This window comes from Temnothorax longispinosus, chromosome 1, assembly GCF_030848805.1.
Source record: "Temnothorax longispinosus isolate EJ_2023e chromosome 1, Tlon_JGU_v1, whole genome shotgun sequence".
Classification (NCBI taxonomy): domain Eukaryota; kingdom Metazoa; phylum Arthropoda; class Insecta; order Hymenoptera; family Formicidae; genus Temnothorax; species Temnothorax longispinosus.
The window spans coordinates 16,639,935-16,652,844 of NC_092358.1; positions in this window are offsets into that span (position 1 = coordinate 16,639,935).

Genomic DNA, 12,910 nt, shown 5'->3' on the forward strand with positions numbered 1-12,910 from the left:
GTCTTGAAAGTCCAGCTGTTCTAGTATTATCATCATCATTAACCGTCAATTTCTTTATTACTTGTTTTCTTGTATGTTTATTACATTTAAACGTATCTTCAGGAATTAATAATATTTCTTTTGAAGCAATACGACTTAACATTGCAGTGTTAAGAACATCGCACATATGACAAGTAGGCAGTAAACAAACGGTATCAGATGACAATTATAATTATCAATAAAATTACATACAATTAAAAGATATTTTTCTTTTTTCGAGAATCTCAGAATCAGATTTTGACAATAAACCGATTTTGTCAATAACACGAACTCTCGAGAGTTACGAGAGTAATTCACGATTCATCTCCTTGCTGGCGCATATTAATTGGTAATTCGTTATATGTATTTACATTTTTCCCACAAATTAGTAGACGCCATACAGCCAATATATTTATCAATTTCTTTCTTTGATAATTGAACAAAAACAAAATCTTCATGCACAGGAGGTAATTGAAGCAGATCACCAAATAAAAGAATATGCTTTACACCAAACCAACCATCTTCAGTGGCATTGAATATTTGAGATAGTCGTAAGTGTATATACGTTAAAGTTAAATATCATTGACACTTTATTAATTATAATAAGAATAACATCTTTGAGATCTGCCCGTAAAACTTTCAAAACGTGATCAGATAATTGTGTATACTTAGGAGTATCACCATGTTTAATGGGTAACTGCAGCAATCTGTGAACTGTCAAACCATCGATATTGAACGCTGCTATACCAGTAGGTGCTGCTACAACGGTATCTTTGTTGAGATTTTGTTTTATCCAGCATTTAATTGTTTTAATTAAGAAACTTTTGCTAGTACCTCCTTCTCCACTAACGTATGATAGTAATTGTTTATTATCCGGCGATGTTACGGTGTTGATCACATCGTCAAATACTCTTCTTTGATCTGCGTTCAGATTTGAAATCATTTCAGATACATCGATTTCCTGAATTAATTTTTTATCAAGATCCTTAAAATCTTGCATCGCTTTACCAGCCTCAATATTTTGAACACCTATTGGATTATCAGGATCATCTTGAGATTCGTGCTGTTTTTCTAAATCACCTAAACGTTGTTGAACTAATTGCTTCGTAGTTTTAAATGCTTTTTGCAATTTCTCTAATTTTTCACGATACTCTAATGCTTTCTCAAGATCTAACTTTCCCTCGTGAAATGATTCTGCATAAGTATCACATCCATTTTTAAGATCTTCCAGTTTCCGCTATGATTTAAACATAAGCAGTAATGAAAAGAAATAATTTTTCGGTCGCGTATTGACATCATATTTATAATGATTAATAAGATACTCACGCTGTCGTCATTTCGGATAATAGCCATTATTTATCTTGTAGTATTCAATATTTTTACTTCGTGGTTTGATTTTCGTAATATCATATTGCTGTGCAAATTCATATAAGCACAAGGATTCAAGTTTTTCCGGTATCCGAGGATAATGATCATCTATTATAGATGGATAAAATATGTCTGTGGAATCTCCATCAAGAGCTTCAATTTCCTTACAGGTTTTAACTTTTCTATGTCGTATCTGATTAACATCTAACCATGTAATACTCGTATTTCGATCAATCCCATATAAAGGAATACCTAGCAATGTATCAGCAGTTTTAAGAGCTCCACATTCCCTATTACTCATGGCTCGCAAAGCAATCTTCCAAAGACGGCTCGCCAATGATTCGTCTTTCTTATTTTTACTATCAAAGATAACATCAGATATTTCACTTTTTCCTGGTTTATTTATATACTTAGTAATATACCAAGTAAGCAGCGATGCTTTATCACCGATAAATTGTATATCCATATTTCCTTCCCTTGCAGTAAGAAGGATAGGATTATAATCATTTATAGTGGTTTCAGTATCTGTTCGAGGAAGGTCATAAAGCCTACTTCTATGTTTTATTCGTTTTCTACCTGCTATCGATGTACAACTTATGACATCTTTCATAACCAACGTGTCTGTAGCAGGACGAGGAAATCCGAAACGACATACACGAGTCGTTTTACGTTCTGCTTTTTTAGAACGAAGACAATAATTGTTATGTGTGTGTCGTTGATACGTATTGACTCGCCTGTATAATAAGGGTGAAATATTTGAATCCATTTTACAACTTATGTGTTGCAAAATAAATTTAGAAACCTCTTCAATGGAAGATTTACCGATAATTGGCGCATCTTTAATCCAAATTAATAAATGAAAATGTTGTATATCTCTACCTTGGTATTCTCGTCGCCAGAAGTAATGTGTTACTTCTCCGATTGGGTGATCTTTGGAACAAATAAAATCAACCATCGCTTTGAATTTATTATCAAGAAACTTCGATATCGATCTTTAGTAACGAGTACACTAATGGGCGTCGAATCGTTAGGCCATCCATTTACTTCACGAATATATTCATTTAAATCATTCTACATCCATTCACCAGGACTAAGTGTTACGAAAAATGTCGCAGGTTCGTAATGTTGCGTCATACAATTTAAATCACTTTTTGGTTTACGTCAATATTGTTCCGTATTTCTTAGAGTGGAAAATATTGATATCAAGTCAGATTCTAAATCACCTTTCCCAATGCTTGTAAATATTCTTTAGCCGTATAACGTTCTTGTGAATCAGTTGTATACAATTTATGATAAATACCCCGACTTAATTGATGAATATTTGCACCATTTAACAAGAAAAATAGGAATTGTGAACTAATCTAAATTGTGAATGTTTGGATGTCAAACAACATTTAATAAATTCATGGGTGTGAAGTTTAACCTGTCTAGTTTCGTATTGTCCATTAACACCAAAAGGAAATAAATCTGGAAAACACAATAGATCTAAAGTTTTCTCACGATTGTCCACAAATCTTGAACTTTTAACATTTGATATAAGGCGGTAGCACTTTCACATGATTTTTTTCATATAAAGGATAAATAGTGTATTGCTCGTAATAACTATATTGACTTTCGTCAAGAATCTGGGTTAACATTTCCTCACGTTGATTATTTAAAGTAGCGTCTACGTTATTTTTTGTTTCTTCCATTGGAACTTTTGGACTCAATTCTTGTTCGTCATTTGATAAAGTAGCGTCTACGTTATTTTTTGTTTCTTCCACTGAAATTTTTGGACTCAATTCTTGTTCGTCATCCGAAACAGATTCACTATCATTTTCTGTCTCTTGTGCTTCAAATTCATTATTATCTAGTTTCTCTAAACATAATCCATTGTGAGTTTTTGAGAGTGTTATATTATTGTAAAAAGGATTGTTTCGATCTACGTATTCCTCCCAAATAATCTTGTCGGAACACCTCTAATACGTGCGAAGTACATTTCATGATTTTTATTAATTGGATCAGTATCGGAACATATTTTGTTCCATGTATCTTGTAAAGGTAATGGTAAATGAAACGTTCTATCTTTTACTTTTTGTACCATTTGTCTTTGAGGCATTTTTTTGTTAATAACAGTTTTCATTTTAACAACAGTTTGAAAAGTTTTAGCTCTTTGTATAAAAAATTTTTTAAACGTGGAGATGATATTTTTTCGGGTGTATCATGTACAAATCGATTATTTAAAACGCAATACGCAAGCATTAATCCGTTACGGAATTTTTCTGCACAATAACGACTTGTGTATTGTGGGGTAATGTTATGTCTTTTTAAATGCGCCATTAAATCTCTCCCAATTGGAATATCTAATTGCGTTTTAAGCTTATTAATTTCAGAGACACTTCTCTTATAACAAAGTCTCTCACATGATGCACAAACATATCCAGGTGTGTCCGTGGAGCGTTTGGTAAAAGCTTTAAATGCGTTGCTTTAGCGAGAAATGATATCGTCATCACTCAAAATAGTACAACTCTGCTGATGTTTGTACATATTTGCTTTTTCTTGTTCGAAAGTTATAATTTCGTTTAATGTGTCTAAATCAGCGGAAGTTAAAGCCTTCTCCAGATTTAACATTTTTCGATAGAAACTTGTCATTTGATAAATTAAACGTTTAATATTTCTCACCTTTGGAAAATGAGGTGATAATAGTTGAACAGAAAGAAACATCGCTTTGCAAAGAGTATCAATGTAACAAGCATGTGTGACTTTTTATTCGAATTTTTTATTGTACATGTATGAATCTTTTGTAACAATTGTGGTATTTTGTTTAAAGTACATGTATACTTATCGTTTGAAAGAATTTTTCATAACGACCGATTAAAAACGGATTAATTTTACACAAGGTATTACATACTCATGATTTTTTTGCTTTTGCCTGTTGCAATGGTAATACATTCATAGTTTGATCTTTTACGTTCATTTCCAAAGGTTGTGATGAAGTAATGTTACGATATGTGTCGATAAAATAATTTTCGGACGAAGCTATATGTCACGGTATGCCATATAATGCACGTATTTTATTATCAGTTGTAGAGCATTCAGCGGCAAGAGTCAAACACGCTTCTGATTTCTTTTTAAGTGAAGCTAATATTTTATAGATATTGCGGACGAAACTGTCTCGAATATGCATGCATCAACGACGATTCTTTCGGCTTCTAATCGTCTTTCAATATGATTTTTAATATCAAGTTTCTTTTCAATACTTTTAATTGCCACAGGACGAAATTTTATTATATAATTTCGTGACCAAAACTTTGCATATTTTTTAGTAATATTTTTGGCAATACCGCGATTTTTGTTTGCAAGTATGGATTTTCAACTCTTTCTTTCATAATATCGTTTATTATAAAACCATTTACGATCAGAATATTTTCTTCGTCTATCTCGTTCATGCTGAGAATTTATTAAATAACGCATACGATTTTGTGGCGTTGTTTTACCGAATCTTTTTCATATTGATATCGCTTTTTAACGCGATTATTGTCTGAATTCCGCTCATATCGATGTCGTTTAGCACGATTATCTTTTAAATTATTTTTCTGATTATACCGACGTCTCTCTTTAGCACGCTCATCTTCTACATTCTCTTGATATTCATGCCTTCTCTTAGCATGATCATTTTTTGAATTCTGTATATAGTCCACTTTCTCTTTTTTACATTGGCGTATTACACGTATACGGGCTGCTTCAGCCTCTTTTGCTCTTACTACTGCTAATGAAAGTACTTTCTGAGCATTACTTTGTGAATCTTGAGGAAAATGCTCAATTGTATTCGATTCGAAAATCTTCAACAAATGTGCACGCATTAATCTATGATCTTACTTCGTCAGGTTTAATATCAAACAATAATGAAGTTGCAAATTCTATAGCAAAAACACCACAATCGTCACCATTCGGTTGACGTTGCACAGTAGGAAATTTGACAGGGTGTTTCTTAAAGTCATATGTTGGAAACAATTTTTTCAAACATTCCTCCTGATCTTTATGCAATGTTTTATTATTTAAAGAATTATATATAAATATATTTTTTCTATCGTAGTAACTGGGTACCCAATGTGACGAACTGTACAATATTTGTTTTTGTAATAACTGTACAATGTGTTTTTTATCTTGTGATACAGGTCGTATCGAATCAAGATGTTGTATTAACAATGTATCGACAGGTCTATAATCGGAACAATTTTGTACAAGTCGATGAAAATGATCCATAGTGCGCGTCCGTAAGCCATTTGCCTTGGGTAATTATATCTTTGTCGACAGGCTTTAAAATATTTTGTGTCTTTAAAGACATTGTATGAAATTTAAATATTGTTAAATAAGCAAAATATATATATATATATTTTTTTTAAACTTAAACAAAATAAGTGTGTTGTATATTTACTTAAAACTTAACAAGATATCTTGATATTAAAATATCTTGATTTAAAAAAAGTACAAAAAAGATTTATTTTTTATATTTTGTCAAATTTCCAAGGAAACCATTTACCATTTCCAAGGAATAAAGTAGGCACAGAATTTTTTTTAGCCTTTTTAATCCATCCATTCTAAGTTGTTCCCATGCTTCTGGCTGAAAATGAATCTAAACATATGAGAAGTTGGGAAATAATAAAAAATTACAAGAAATTTTCATTATATTTTATTTACTTCACATAATGTTGAATATCTGTTTGGCTCCCAATTTTATTTTTTTATTTTTTTAAACATAGCACGTCTTTCAGCATCTTTTATTGGAAAGTAACACATTTTAAAACTTTTTGTTGATGAATTTGAGCATCCTATAGCGACATATTAAAATCAAAACTGAAAACAAGAAAAAATAATTTGTACATTAAAATGTAGATATGAGCTGTATACATCTCTTTTATCAGATTAGAAATATCTTATATATGGATCATATTTTTTTGTGCATTAATTTGCAGGCTTTGAGATACTTATAGTTTTTCTTGATTCGGAATGCCGAACAAATATTTTGCTTCCTCATAGAGGAAGCTTTGTTTTCGTGAATTTCGTATATGAACCTTTGATTGCGTATAAAGTTGGGTCTAATCAACCAAATTTAAATGATTTATATATGAAATAGGGGTAGAAGAAACCAACGAAGAGATTGGTTTTTGAGTTTTTGATGCCAATATGTTCAGAGTGTTCTAAAATGTCGAAATATCGCATTAAAATCGCATGTTCGTGTGTGTGTATGTGCAGATTTGATGTCCGTGGTTGCTCTAAGTTCCGTAAATATTGAGATATTGGGCTGTTTTTTTTTTATCGATAGAGTATTATTCAAGGAAGGTTGGTATTGAATTTGGCGATGATCGGTAAAGGGGTTCTTTTTTAAAAAAATTTTGAATTTTTTAAGAAATGTCCGTGGTTGCTCTAACTTTCACAAATTTGGAGATATTGATCTATTTCTAATTTTATTATATTTTTTAGTCTTTTCTACCCCTATTTCATATATAATTTTATAAGATTTGGTTGATTAGACCCAGCTTTATACGCGATCAAAGGTCCATAATTTTGATCGCATATAAAGCTAAGTCTAATCAACCGAATTTAAAAGAATTATATATGAAATAGGGGTAGAAAAGACCGAAGTAAAAATTGTTTTTTGAGTTTTTGATGCCAATGTGTTGCTTATGTTCGAAAACGTCGAATTTAAATTTTTTGAGGATCGGTTTTGAAGATTGGCTATCCACACATCAAATAACTTAGGGTAGATTGAGGCGAATTGGATTAATATAAATTGTAAGACAATTTTTGTTAGTATTTTATTTTAAACGAGCAATTTTATCGTGCTAATTAGTAATCCGATTTGCCTCGGTCTACCCTATACATTTTTTAGGCAGAAATCGGTAACCCTTTCACTAATCTTCGCCAAATTCGAAACAACCTCCCTTTAATGATACCTTATATATAAGATTACGTGTATGATTTGTACATTTTTTAGGCAAAAATTGGTAACCCCTTCACCGATCATTGCCAAATTCAACACCAATCTATCTTTAATGATACTCTATCCATAAAAAAAGTGTGAAAGTAGAAACTTGTGTGCACATTGCTTTCTTATAGTTTTTAAGTGTGCAAGTAGAAACTTGCACATTGCTTCCTCATAGTTTTTTAGTGTGCAAATAGAAACTTGCACATTGCTTCCTCATAGTTTTTAAATGTGCAAGTAGAAACTTGTACATTGCTTCCTTATAGTTTTTAAATGTGCAAGTAGAAACCTGCATTGCTTCCTCTATGAGGAAGCCAAATTAATAAATATCTACTAATAATTATGCATACAAAAACAGGCTTCCTCATAAAGGAAGCAATATGCAGGTTTCTACTTGCACACTTAAAAACTATAAGGAAGCAATGTGCAAGTTTCTACTTGCTCACTTAAAAACTGTGAGGAAGCAATGTACAAGTTTCTACTTGCACATTTTTTATTTACGTTTGCCGAATGTCTGTTCTTTAAAAGGAATTCTAAGCACACTAAAAGTTTCTTGTGCAATAATACCGGTACTGTATAGTTTAATATCTTTTCCCGGATTGTGAATCGCATGTATTTTTGAGCTGCCTTCTTTTCTTCGATTGAAAATTTGATATGAACCTCACCAATCGTGTTTTCATCGATTTTTTGGTACAATTTTGGAAATCTTTAATTAATATCCTCTCGTTCGATTTCGTCTGCCTGACGTCGGTTGAACAGCTGAACAGAAATGAGAGCACTCGCAGCTAAATAATTCCTTCGAAAAATGTTCGTTCAAAGCTTCATAATTTTTCCTTAATTTGTCTTTAAGGAACTAAATTATTTCTACTTTTAATTCGTAATTTAATATTTATTCGGTAAATGTCTAGATTAAGAGTAACCTCACTGATTTTATCTTTTATCGGCATAGAATTTAATGAAGTGGCGTAGAAATGGGAAAGAAAAATAATTTAAACTTTATTTTATTTAAAAAATTTATTTAACCATTTTTTTCATGTAAGGAATGATTTTTTTTAAATAAAATATAATTTTTAGTTAGAACTGCTTCCGGCGGGGATTTGAGGTTACCAGATTTTTTTTTTCTCCCATTCTTTATTATATAATCGACGTAGATTAAAGATATTTACATCGCCGCTCAACTCCCATATTTCATTATTTCGCTCCTGGTCAATTGTCCTGAAATAACGGACCCACCGCTGGTGTTCTAAGTTGAGAAACCCGCAGATTCTTATATCGCTGCGATATATATAGGACTGAAAACAGATTATATATAAAAAATTTAAAAAACTGTTAAATATACGAAAATATCATTTATACGTACTTAACCGCGAAGAATCCGAACTCTCACCATATTCGCTATCCACACCTCACGTACGGGTTCGTTGTCCAGACATGTCCACTGTAAAATTAAAAAATTATGGTTAATTTAAAAAATATTTTCAGTTTACAATTATATGTATCTTATGTACTCCTCTGGCGGGATATAAAATTTCAATATATTTGTCAATGTAACAGCTTCTTTCCATTATTCGTCTTGTACTGTCTTATCCCTTTTAGGCCAGTAAAATTAGCTCGAAAAACACCGAATATCTACAAAACGGATTGACAAGCCAATTTTTTGAAGGTGAGGGTCAGGAGATGCCCAAATTCACAAAGTTCTAACAAAATTTCTCTGTGCATCGGCGGCCATCCTGAAAATAGGGGTAAGTTTGGATATTTCGGCTCCTATTGGTCGGATTTTTTTTTATTTTTTTGTTTTGTAGGGAAAAATATTTGCTACAACTTTTGTTTGAACAATTTTTTAATTGTTGGCTGTCAAGGAAAAAAAGTTTCGACAAAAAAAGTGCCGTCAATTTGAACATTTTTATTGAAAATTATATTGCCCCTTGTTGGTTTTATCAAAAAAATGTTTAAATAAAACTTGTAGAGGACTCAATTCTCTACAATTTTCGTATATGCGCTTTTGCGGTGACTCAACAAATACCAGAGATAGAGGGCGCCAAAAGTATTTGTCGGGGTGTCGGAGCTGCTGTTGCTGCTGCTGTTGCTGCTGGTGGACATGTCTTTTTCGGCGTTTTGCGATTTTGTCCCGGTGTTGGCTCGCGACGTCGTTTAATCGGTCGCCTTCGCATTCGACGCCGTTGTGCTTGCGCGTTCGGTGTCAATTGCGCTTCTATAGGTGTTTGTTGATGAACGGGCGATGGCGCGCGTTCGCGCAGCAATGGTAAAATGCCCCGTTGTTTGTTTGATCGTATTACAGGTGTTTCAGAAGACGTCGACGACGATGCCGACGACGACCTACACGATCCAGGCGACCTATTAGACGGCGATTCGTCGTTGTCTTCGTCGACTGTCTTACTACGCAACGATTGTCGGCGGCGGTCTGTGGTCGATAATCTTGGATAGCGATCAATTATTTTGCGTTTCTTTTTTCTGATTTTGCTTAATAGTTCGCACAGCGTTCTCACAGAAAAAATGGGGTTTGCTTTCTCTACGACAAGCCATTCATTGTCGTGGCTCTTAGAGTTTATTACTTTAGCTGGAAATATCTGCACGTTTGCGTCTATATATATATATATATATATATATATATATATATATATATCCTTGCGTATATTCGAAGAACTCGGTTTGGTCGTGCACGCAGATGCACATATGTGCAATTGTCGCGAAAGGTGTACTCGGTTGTATGAAAATCGCTCGGCATAAGTCGCCGGCGCTAATTGTTCTCGAGACGCGCACGGCGTCGCGTTGACGATTGCTGAGCTTTTTGTAACGTTCCAGGAAGCGTTCGAACGTGAACGCGTTTTCGTGACACGCGTACGTTTCGCGGATGAGTTTGCGGTTGGCCGCGGAAATTTGTTCCAAGCGTCGCGCGGCGGCGATATCTATATCCGCGGACGCCATCTTGCCGTATGCCCACGTGACGTATAACATAATTAGGTACCTTAAAGGCTTAATTCCTGTTAACGTCGCCGTGAGCTCGCTCCTCGGTCTCGTAATAATGCTGCCAGGTCATGTTTGCCACGTACCAGTACCCCTATTCTGTAACTCTTAACGACAGTGTCGTTATCGTTATGATGTCGTTGCGCAGGTATATTATATGGAAAAAAAGCTGCGCAACGACGATATAACGATACCGATACTGTCATTAGAGTTACAGAATAGGGCTACAGGCGTGCTTAATGACTCTTAGTTTGTTGGTGTAAACGGGATAGATGTAATCGTCTTCTTCGTCGACCAACGGTCTTAATTGTACAAGACCTGTTGTACTATTGACGGACGCCAGTTCGCTCTTGCCCTCGAACAAATGTTGTTTCCCAGATAGCAAACTGTCGGCACTGTACTAGCATAACGCATTCACATCTGCGCATAGGCGTGTCGGCATATTTGCAACAGTTGAGTCGGCATGTGAGGTGCATGTGTGGAGCATGCTCTGCCGACACATAGCGACACGATTTGTCGACACAGCATTGGCAAGCTTTGCTGGATTTGTGTAATAATAATGGCATGGAAAGAAACTATATATAACTATAGAGTTTAAATTATAAGAGAGACAAACATATTTAAAAATAGATATATATATTTTTTCTTTATTGTGTAATAAAACACTTTTATATCACGTAATAATAAAATCAAATACATACGCCAATACAAATTTCTTTGCCGGTGGAATATATCAACGGTTTTCTTAGTGTTATTAAATAAAAATATTATAATTTATTAATCGCGCTGTTCTGCTCATTCTACTAAAGAATTATATCGCAAATCGCAAGTGTCATTGAGTTAAAGACTATTGTTTTGGGTAATATGTCCCGCGGTAAGGACAATTTGGCAAGATTGCAAAATTTCGATAACGAGAATGCTTGGAGACTGATACCCTCTAAAGACGCATTAGATATCACAATGTTATTAATACTAATTATAAACTAATTCGTTCTCGCTATTTGAGGCATTATCATCAGTTTCATCGCTACCATCACGGCTGTTCCCGCTATTATTTTCAAGCACATCTTGTCGATTTCGGAATCGTTGCTTTGAAGACCTCAACGCTTCAGTGATAGCCTCTTTGAATACGGTTTGCGTTAATGTAAAATTTTGATTTGCCGCCATTGCTTCTGTACGGACATAAATAATATAAATCAATACACAAAAATGTAAATTTGTCTGCTGCAAATCTTTGTAGGTTTCTATAGAGAATATTCGAATTTTCTATAAGTGATGCCTATATATATGAATGTTCTCATGATAAATTTGGATATAAACCTGTAGAGATTTGCAGCAGAAATATATATAGTATAATAGTATAGAAGAAAAATACCTTCACAAGCTTTTGCAAAACGTAAATCTTTAAAAACATTCTTTCCTTTGTAACCCGTTGTTACGTCCAAACCCCGGGAGTCTCAGTGAAAAGGAAAACTGGGAAGCGAAGGAAAGGCTACCCAGAGGGGACGGGGTAAGGAAGGACGTAACCGAATTCTTAAAGGTTATCTCGGGTCGCGCGAGTAAACGCGTGCCTCGAGTCGAACGCACTTTTGGGAAGGCTCCAGTCGAGGGTCAACGTCCGAAAGGACGCTATTACGCCTACTGCGAGCCGTGCGATCGTCGGTCCTGTTTTAGGTCAAGGATTATGCAATCCCTATTACCTGGGATCGGACCGTGTACGATTTTGCGAGCGGGGGAGATTGGTGACGAGGTGTTAAATTAAATAATTAGACATTAATTTGAGAAATTAAAAACATTACAATAATTCATTATAAATGATGAAAATTAATGAGCCAGTTACATTTATATGTATATAGAAAAACATAAAAACAAAACGCAAATGGTACAGATCTAGTGTGGTGTGTGTATATGTGTATGGAGAATACGCGGGTGTTACATTGGTTCGGAGGTCATCGGACAGGATTACTGAGGTGATGCTTCGACATTTAATATGATCTCCTGCCCGGTTAGTACATTTATAATAAAAAAAAAAAAAAAAAAACACAAAGAAAAAGAAGGGTGTACGTCACGAGTGCGTGTGTGTGTGTGAAAGGTGGTTATACTTGTATTTCTATGTTAACATTTTTATTTTTAATTAATTATTATGTGTTTTATTCTATTACTAAAATCAATCTATTAAAATAACTTCGGGAATGATCTCCACGCTCGAGGTGGAGAGCGTGGAAAGGGTGTTCTCTCGCGGTAATCGTCGCGTAGGTAAAAAGGGATGGGGGAGTGTGGGAGCTCCGGATAGGGGAACTGGTTAAGTTCCTCGGAAGGAACCGGGGAATAGGACGGTCCGGAACAGAGAGAGGAATCGGGGATGTCGGAAAAAATTTTATACGCGAGTGAACGCGGGGGAAGGGAAAATTGTGGAAGATGGTGGCGGTTAAAATGTTCTCGATGCGCCTGGAGGAGCTGTCGCTCAACGACGCGAGCTCGCCTGCTACGTACGTATCTTTTCTTTATTTTCAGGGCTAAACTCTTGCGACTCCTGCTAGTCACTAAAAATTATTATGTAAGGGGTGAGAAATT